This window comes from Manacus candei, unplaced genomic scaffold, assembly GCF_025592945.1.
Source record: "Manacus candei isolate 608988 ecotype Guabito, Panama unplaced genomic scaffold, ASM2559294v1 h1tg000063l, whole genome shotgun sequence".
NCBI lineage: Eukaryota > Metazoa > Chordata > Aves > Passeriformes > Pipridae > Manacus > Manacus candei.
Genome location: NW_026138111.1, coordinates 7,122,101 through 7,131,915, shown reverse-complemented (window position 1 = coordinate 7,131,915; position 9,815 = coordinate 7,122,101). Strand labels below are relative to the sequence as shown.

The following is a 9,815-nucleotide window of genomic DNA, read 5'->3' as shown; positions in this document are numbered from 1 at the left end:
TAATTGTCTATGCATTATTTTAATATATTTTAATAAGACATGCTTAACTGTCACTAAAAATAGACAGTAGAAATTTAGTGATCTAATGATCACAAAAAGAACTGATTGTAATTTATAAACACCATTTCTTAACATATACAAAATCTTTTATTAAATCATACTTTACAACAAAATCATAGTTGCAATAAGACACTCCTGTGTGTGAATTACGAAGTATTATTTCATACCTCATTGCACCAATGGCACTTGTCTTAAACCGAATGCCAGACATGAAATAATATTCCATTATTCACATCCCAGTGGCATATTGCTTATCCCAGAGTGTTCACATATTTTCTTGCATCCTCAGCATTTCAGGCAACTCTGAAAATAAAGGAACAATGCAATGTGAATGCTTAAAGCTCTTGTTTGGAGAGAGTTTTAGACTCTCATCCTGTAAATAGTTGTTTTGGGTTTTTTTTCCCCGTGCTTAAACTTATAAGATTTGAAAGGCAAAGTTTATGAACTCTTTTACAGTTTTCCCACTAACCGCTTTCATTGCATAAGATCAATTTTACTGGGTTTTGATGTTGTTGGTATTTTTTTTTTATTTGCTTCGTTGGGGTTTTGTTTGTGTTTGTTTTTTTTTTTTTTTTAATGACAGTGTTCTTGACAGTATGGAGTGCTTGTAAGGCTTTTTATTAGACTGTGGAGGTGATAGAGGTAACCTCCTTCTGCAAGTCTAGTCTGAGGAAAACCAGCAAAGTCTGAGCACTGACATGCATCAGAAAGATTTGTCATATTTTGAGATCTATAAATGTAAGACGTTGCTTTTAAATTTGGCATTGCTCATTTCAGTTCTCCAGTGCTATTATAGAGAGGAAATACAATTCATTTAGCTTGTAAGACCTTGCAGATCTGCAAGAATAGAAGAAATAGCCACTCAGGTGTAAGTGGTAGCAAAATGTGTTGCATGCAAACTCATTTAGGACTGGTAAATCTAGTGAGCTTTTTAAGTTGTCAGTATTTTTTAACACAATTTCAAAGAAGCAGTTCTTTATGTTATCTTTTGAAAATTAATAGAACTTGTTAAATTTTTGTGTACTTTACAAGAACTGCCCTTTTCAGATATAGGTAGTAGCATTTCTTAATTATTTAGACTTTTCCTCTTCTTGAAAGTTATGTTTGAAAGTATCTATTGAATTTGTGGTTTTGATGTACCTTCTATGCAGTTAGGAATATGCAGTACAGCTGTATTTACAGCACAGTTGTATTTAGCTGAAAACAATTTAAAAAGGAACCGTGGGGCTACTTCAGAAAGAACTTTTTAAGATGAAAATGATATCCTAGAAGATCTATTGAATGGAGTCAGAAGCAAGATAACACTTGGCTAAGAAATGAAATTGAAAAGCTTGTTAAGGCAAACCTATGCGTTAGAGCTTGGTTCAAAAAACGAAAAAGCAAGAATGTTCATACAAATTATATACTTTTGAGTAGCCAAAGGATCAAGTAGCTGACGAGTCAAGATATGGACAGATGATGTTGATCTTATGAAAGTAGGAAGAAATAGTCCAGGTAAATCACAGAGACTGGTTTGTCTTTCATACTTTAGCAACCCACAGCAGAAAACTTGAAATGCAGTAACAGGAGACTAACAATATCTGTGGATTCTTTGCATCAGGAATATTTTACTTTCATGGAATAGCCCCAAACTTCTATATGTAAAGCTCTCTTTTTAAACCATCAATAAATTACACTTCTTACAAAAAAAATTACTTGGAGAGAGATGAAATGTTATGCTTTTGTAAACATTACTTCAGTCTTCATTTTTTATTTTGCTTCTGTTCATATTTGATTCTGTCCTTAAAAATAAATGGATTATCATATTATGTAGATTATTTCATCCAATATTTTTTTAAATAATTTAATAAAGAGATAATGAAGATTAAAAATTAATTTCTGTGTCTGTTGTATTTTAAAACCAATGAAATGTAGTACCAAAGGTCAAATCCTCTGTGCATTGATAGCTGTCTACAGAGCGCAGGATTACCTATGGCTTGAAGAACATAGAGAAACAGCATGTTAGCCTTAGCCTAATATAGAAATCTCTGCATTGTACAGTGAAACCCTTCCAAATGTTAGTGCCCAAGAATGGTGAAGTGAGTCTTGCCAGTCTCCATAGCAGAGTGCTCCAGCCCTCTAATCATTTTTGTGGCCCTCCTCTGGACTCACTCTAGCAGATCCACGTCCTTTACTTGTTCAGTGTTCTGATCCAGAAATTAAGAAACCAACTCTTTATTTTCCATGCCAGACACATATCAACTCTGTTTACTAAAGTCTAATATCACTTATAGCCTGGGAATGAATCTTCAGTAATAAGTAAACAAGACTTTTCAATGACCTATTATCTTATTTTTCTACAAAAACTGTAAGGTCGTTGAAAGTGAAGTTATTAATAGAATCTGTTTCCCAGTTTTGATAGGCTGCTTTCTCAGCTGAAAGTCTTAGTGAGAGACATCTGTTCCATATTACTCAGAAATACAATAGCGTAATAATGTAATCAATAAAGAGTAGCATACACATCAATTTGTGGGAAATTGTATCCCTAATTTTCCTTATTCAATAGTCCATTGAATTTATTACCTCTGATTTGGAAAATTCATACACAGGTTTATGGCAGGTACTGGAGATAAGCCTTTTATGTTCCACTTGACTGTTACAATCACCAACAGAGAGCAATGGCTGTAGCCTCTGCATCTCATATGTGTTTTACTTTGTATTTAGTGTGATAAGAGGTTTTTATTTTTTAGAGAAATTGAAAATACTTTTTGAAAAATCCCATTTTTTCCAGATATGAATTCCAAAGCACATGAGAGACAAAAGGTAGCAAAACAGGTAATTAATTCCACCAGTCACTCTGACAATAATAAATTTACAAGAAGGAGGAAGATAGCTCTGAAGTTGTTGCTATGCAACCACTTCCAAATGTGTATAAATCTGTTAGTTGCTGCTATTTGTTTATTTTTGCAGCCAGTATTCTCCAAAGGAAAAAGTAAAAAATGTAGGCCTGGAATGGGTAAGTGTAGCCCACTGTTACGATTTGACACTATACATATCAATTTAACATTTCATATTATGTAGGTCCTCTTCGAAGCTTAGTAAGCTCCATGTCGAAATGATTTCTCTGGTCAGAAACTGCAGTCCTGTTCCAAGCCATGGCATTGACTTCTATGACCTTTGAGCATAAAGCACAGTGATTTGAATTCATTTCACCACAGTTACCCTTTCCCAAATGGTCTATAGGCAGGCCCACTCAGTGTCCCCAAGCAACTCATTCAAATGCCCTTTATCACTGAAAAGAAACACTTCATGTTTTGTTTTTTTTTTACTTAAGGGACTCCTCTGTCTCAGCCTGACCTGCCAGTCCAGTACAATAATACCCTTGAACTGTCTCTCACCCCCTTTCAGCACATCTCTTTTGTTCATTTCCACAGCGGAGTTGTATTGCCAGTGAATTCCCATTACTGTTCTTGGCTGAGATCTGCAGTTTCTCAGACACTGGAGGGATGGGCATTGAGGAGCGTAATACCAGATTTAGTGGCACTTAGCTACTAGGAGAATGAAAGTATAGCTTTATTACTGCTTGTACTGCCATCCCAGGCTGCAACAGGAGACCTCCCTCGCCTCACGGGTAGAGGGAGTTTTGGCTGCCAGGAGTTAGGCCCAGCTCAGAGCTGGTGCTGCTGAGGGCAGCCCCTTCCCTGCTGCGGCCCTGGGAGACACTCCCAGGCATCATGAGGTAGCCATGGCCCGGGTTGACCCCCAGCCCAGCGGGTCTTAACCAGGTCTGCCTGTTAAGACTGCTGGCCCTCAGCCATGGGCCTGGCCTCAGCCTGTCCCTGTCTCCAGCCCTGCTGCCCCCATCTGCCCTGACTGCTCTGCCAGGGTGCAATGGGCACCGGCTGCTTGGCTCTGCCCTGTGGCTCCTGGAGCAGCAGCTCCCAGTTCCCTGGCCAGGCCCTTGCCATGCCATGCAGCAGGCATTGACTGAGGCTGCAGGGACACAGAACGGCTGCTGTTGGCAGGGGCAGCTGGAGGTTGCTGTCTCCAACCCTTCTGCTCCAGCAGGGCAGCCTGGAGCAGGCTGCCCAGGGCTCTGTCCAGTGGGGGTTTCAATACCTCCAAAGGTGGAGGTGCCACAAACTCACTGTGGAACCGTCGTGGTTTTTACACCTGGAAGTATTCTAACACCTCATAGCCTCGATGCATGTCTAGGTGCTGAATATGAAGTTCAGACTTCTAACTGAATCAAATCTGAGGATTTCATTGAAGGAAGTGTACCCTCCTCATTGCAGTTTTTTCAGAATTTCTTATATTTCAGACATCTACTTGCTGTGACTTTTCCTGCTTTGCCTGCTATATCTCATGGTCAGGAACAATTTGCTTGCCTGGGTGCCAAGAATCTCCTTCCCCAAAGGGACAATTTTGACCCCAGTCTTTAAAGGACAATCTGAGAACAACAAAACCATCTTCATGGGATGATGACACCACCATAGCTTTTTGTGATTTTTCTATATTTAAGAATTTGTTCTTGTGAGCAAGAAACAAAATCTTTAAAGCACATATGTTAGTCAGTCCTTTCAGAATATTAAGTGAGAAAGCAAACCTCAAAATCCACAGCATGGATTAGGGTTTGAAATAGGTGCTAAGTTATTGCAGAGCTACCGAGATACTTCTGTATACTTAGTGCACTTAAATACTAAAATATCTAAAATCTGTATCCTACAGATTTTTAAGTGTTTGATATTTTTCAGTCTTAAATTTTTAAAATTTCACTGTAAAATGCTTGTGTCCCCTTCTGCATATTTTCCCTTTCTCTGACATAATGCATTAATAGTAATTCTGTAATTATTTTTGCTTCTTATTTCTAATTATACTATGAATTTTTCAGGGAAAGAGTCTTAAGTATAACTGAGATAGTAACATTACTGAAAAAAAACAGAAGTCTGTCAGACGTAAAGGAGGTAGCTGTGAAAGTTGATCAAGTGGGAGGAACTTTCCTGGTCTTAGTTTTTATGCTGTTGTTGTCTGGTTATGTCTGTGAGTATCTCAAACTGCTAAATTGAATGACATCACTGGTTCCCATCTTAGTTTTTTTCTTCTTTATTTCTCCTCTTTAGAAAGATTACTGATCACAGATTTTAGATAGCGGTCTTCTAGATTTTAGATTACTGAAGCACTTCATAAACCAGACCTTTTTCCATAAGAAACCAGTGATTACAGTGATAAGACACATAATTTTTTCCTTAGTTTTGATAACTAGAAGATACATTGTACTGATAAAAACATTCTGAGTGATCCTAGTAATGATCTCTTGGGATAAGTGTATTCATAGATATTTATTGTTGTTATAGAAGAACTTAATGTTGGTAGGAAAACCACTGAACAGACGAATTGTGGAGTAAACCCCCAGAACAAAAGACTGCCTCACAGCTGGGAAAATCTGTGCAGTTGTTTTGTGCATTAAGTAGTTAAACTTACAGATGTACGACAAAGTCAGCAATGAGCAATGAGTGAAGCTGTAAGGTGTATGGTCCCTCCTTGTACCTAAGTTGATGTTGTCTTCTCCTTTTTGCCAGCTTTGTTAGCTAAACAAAACAAAAAATACCTAACCCTTGCCCCTCTCAAAAAACCCCCAACAACAAACAAACAAACAAACAAACAAACAACAAAACAACACAAAACCAAAAAAACTCAAACCCAAAAAACTGCACCGAAATCCCTTAGGGAGAAATGGAATAGCAGGAAGTAATATCTTAACACTAGTCCTTGCACCCTCCAAAAAAGTTTTGTTTATTGAAGCCAGTCTTCTGTCCACATAAGAGCCTAACACTTTTTTTCTTATCTTTATTTTCAGTTTTTATAAATATTGATCTCATATGTCACTAGAGCTTTGTAAGAAACAAGTTACAAAGAATCTTTTCCAGGTATTTCAGAAACTCTTACCAAAGTGAAGAAGCCGTGGGGCCTGAACAAGTCCCATGTAGCCCAAAGCACCAAACATTGCTCTCTGATTTTTAGGGCTCTGGGAAAGCTTTTAAGTAACAGAGCATCTGCTTCTTGTCTTTTCCTTACCATCTGAATCTTCACCCAAAAGCCTCAAACAGCCCAAACCCTCAAGTGTATAGCTTAAGATAGAGATTATTCTTATCGTGTGTGCTGCAGCCATAGGAAAAGAACAGACTTTATCACTAAAGAGCTCTTGGAGATATCACTCATATTTTTGACATGCTTCCAGAAAAGTCAATGAGAATGTTTTCCTCTATCTACAGGAAGAGTATTTCTTTGAATACTTTCATGGGTTTTCAAGATGCAAGCAGGTAGGTGAAGAAAGTTTTTCACATGATTACAGAATCACAGAATATACTGAGTTGGAAGGTACCCACAAGGATCACCAAGTCCAACTCTTCAGTGAATGGCCAGTTTGGGAATCGAACCCATGACCCTGGTGTAATTAGGATCATGCTCTAACCAGCTGAGCTAATCATTAATTTATGTCCTGACTGTTCTTCCTATGGAAGTAATCTGTACAAGAAAAAATATTTCCATGTGTTACTAAGCTTTCACCTGTTTCTTATAATCAGCAAAACACATAAAGGAAAATACTTGTTTGTCAGTTTAGCAGCTTCAAGTCTCATCCTGGAAACAATCCAAGGTGTTGTCTTTAAGACTTTTTGTTCTTTCTTAAAAAGATGCTATTAAGACCTTAATTTTATTACCAGTGTCAAGATATGCACAGTATAACAGATTATAGGTCATTATTAAATTTTCAAATTATGCTCTTAAAATTACTATTCTTTTCTTGATGTACACTTGTATCAGGTGGTTATTGTATCTTTGTTTTTAGAGAGATTTTATTTAAGAAAGAATTGGGTGATATGATAGCAGGTTACTGTTTGCTGATCCAGGAGGTTTCTCCCTCTCCTGTGTTTCTCTGATTCTTATACTCTGATTCAAAAAGACATTTCTCTATCTGAATAAATTTTTGGAATCTGTTCCCCAACCAGGGTCTGCAAGAAGCTCCGTAGGTATCCCTGAGATATTGCCTAAGTCTGTATAAAGTCACATAGCACTAAAGCTGTGAATGTCCTCTGCTCTCTCTAAGGGTACTAGGGCTTGGAAAACATGGATTTATATGTAACATCTTTGGGTATTACACTGTGCAGAGTATAACTTCATCAATTTTGCCTATGAGTGAAACTGGTGATAAAGTCTCAGAGAACAGGTAAATTTCTTCCTTCAACCCCCATTAGCTCCTGCCTTTGATGTCTTTTCTGAACTTCTTACATTGACTTCAATTGCAAATCTAGCTCATTATGTGCTTTGAGCCATTCACTTCAACAGTCTTGATTAACCAGAATCTAAGAATGTGACTCTCTGTGGTGTTCGTGGTAAGCATTAAGAACAACTTCACTGCTGTAAATGACAATGGATCAGACAAAGCTTTTATATACATTGCTTACCCACTGTTGCAGGCCTTGTTTGAAATGCCTAGAGCTTAATGTAATTCCACCACGAAGGCTTGTGTCACACTGTAAAGGGAGTATCAGGATGACTGCACAGATGTTCCTGCAACCCCTACAAAACCCAGGCCTTTACCACAGAGACAAATCCTCCTTAATGGATCCTAGGCATAATAAATACAGACTTAATGATGAATATCTAAAATCACTTAGGGTGATAAGGCTATTTTTCATCATCTGCATGTTGTAAAGGGAGAAAATTGAGAGACATATGTCTTTAAACTACAGAGGGAAAACTGTTAAATTACTGTGTGAGCAGAATATATTCATGGTTTGTTTGCTTTTATAAATATTTGTTAACATCTGAACATCTTTGAAGATTGGACACTGGCAGTCATTCTAAATAAATAAACCTATTTATGATACAAAGGATGGTGTATGTAGTTTGATTTTTCTATCATATTGTGTTATAGTTACCTTTAAAGAATTTGGTCATCTAAGCATCATAATAAAGTGTGAGAAAAGTTGGAGAATTTGAAAATTTCAGTCTGCTGCAAATGGTGAAATTTTTATTTTGACTGTAAGCAATTGATAAAATAGTTATATTAGTAATTGGATTAGAAATTGAAATATTTATATTGTAATAGAACAATTAAAATATTACTTCAAATTTATTTTATTTTAGGAATGTGATGTCAATAATAGAATACCTACAAAAATGCTGGGAAAGATTATGTTGTGACAGAAAGTGTCATATTCTATTATATTACTTTGACTTGACATAATGCACTAGTTGATGTGGTTTAACCATTACAATACCCTAAATTAGCATGAAACATTGCACAATTTGACTTTTTTGAACTAAAAATGTTTCACAAGGTCAAAACAAAATATATTAACACTACCAGAACATGCTACTTCTGCTGCTTTAAAAATTGCTCTGGTAAACACCTTCAATTTCATCAAATAATCATTTTCTAACAGAAAGATCTTCCAGCACAACTTTCTCTTGCAACCAATACGCATGTGAGGACCAATAGGTTAATGATACTCATCTCCTTTGTCTTTAGCCAAACAATACACCTTTACAGCAGCTGAGAATCTGTCCTAACGTTCCTCTTCATCATCTTGTCAATGGATGCTTTTCCTTTTATCATGATGTTGGGAAATCCAGGTCAAACATCTGAGCTTTACAGTTTTGTTTGTGGTCACTCTGATCTCTGTCACAGTGAATTTCTTAGTCACAAGCCAGCTGCTGAGAAAACTGTCTGACACGCTTATGGGTCTTACTTTGATGTCTGACATTTCCAGTTCCCCAGAGGAATGCAGTTGTCATGAGAGGGCATAATCAGGGAGACTGAGACCATCCGTTAGGTTGCCAAGGCCAATCACATGCTGGCCTTTAAAGATCAGAACTGAAACATTGAGCTTCAATTGTATTCAGCTGAGAGCCAGCACTGAGAGTAGGGATGGGAGTGATGCACTTTTGATGGCCAGAGCTGCCAAACACTTACAGGTTGTTGCATTCTGCAAAACATGAAGATTTGGAAAGAGAGGGTGAAGAAAAAAGAAAAACAGGACTGGAAACATCTGATTTTATTCTGGTGAACTCATGGTACAGTAAAGCTGACTTTGAGGGATGGAGCCCTGTGGAGGGGGAGCAGGGACCACAGGGTAACCCATGCAGGCTAGTTCACCAGGGTCTTCACCATCCAGAGCCTGTCCCACCCAATCAGGAGTAAAAAAGCTGGGGGGGCACTGAGGCAGCCCCAGCCTCAAGAATCATGGGTGAGCTGAGGTTGAGGTTGGCTATGGAGACTGTCCCTGCCACAGCATTTCTGGGACAGGGACAGATGGCCCCAGGGGGCTGGAATAGGATCCTGGGGCATGGGCAGGGTGGGGGGAGCCATGAGCAGAGCTGGACGGGGACAGTCAGGGCTCTTAATGGCCTCAGGATGCTAAGAGTACAGTGCTGTGATAGTGCAGATATCTCTGTTATTAATTGTAAAGATGGAGTTCAATCTTTATTACCTCATTATTGGAGGAGAAAATGAAGCTTTCAGTCAATGGCAAAACTTCTTCTTTTCCTTGCAAACTGACCTGAGTTACTTTGGCAAATATTAGTGACAATGTAAAGAAGGCTTTCATTAGTACCATCTAGATGTCCTCAACAGAGGTACCCAAATACTCTAAGCAAAGTCCAAGGCTGGTCAAAAACCTCCAGGCACCCATACATGCATTCTCCTCACAATTTCAAGTGAAACACAAATTAAGGCAGTGCACGAGACAGCTACAAACTCCCCATCAGACTCT

The 9,815-nt window shown here is 38.1% G+C and overlaps 1 long non-coding RNA gene across 2 annotated transcripts; it reads right to left on the bottom strand.

The window, feature by feature from the left end:
- Positions 1-4,242: 4,242 nt before the first annotated feature.
- On the bottom strand, positions 4,243-9,242 carry LOC127478838 (uncharacterized). Of its 2 annotated transcripts, none has more exons than XR_007907381.1 (3): positions 8,586-9,242; positions 7,503-7,571; positions 4,243-4,489 (listed from the first exon to the last, which is right to left on the bottom strand). It is a non-coding gene; the product is annotated as an uncharacterized LOC127478838 (long non-coding RNA). The 2 variants fall into 2 exon arrangements; XR_007907380.1 differs by having other exon boundaries at positions 8,793-8,821.
- Positions 9,243-9,815: the final 573 nt, after the last annotated feature.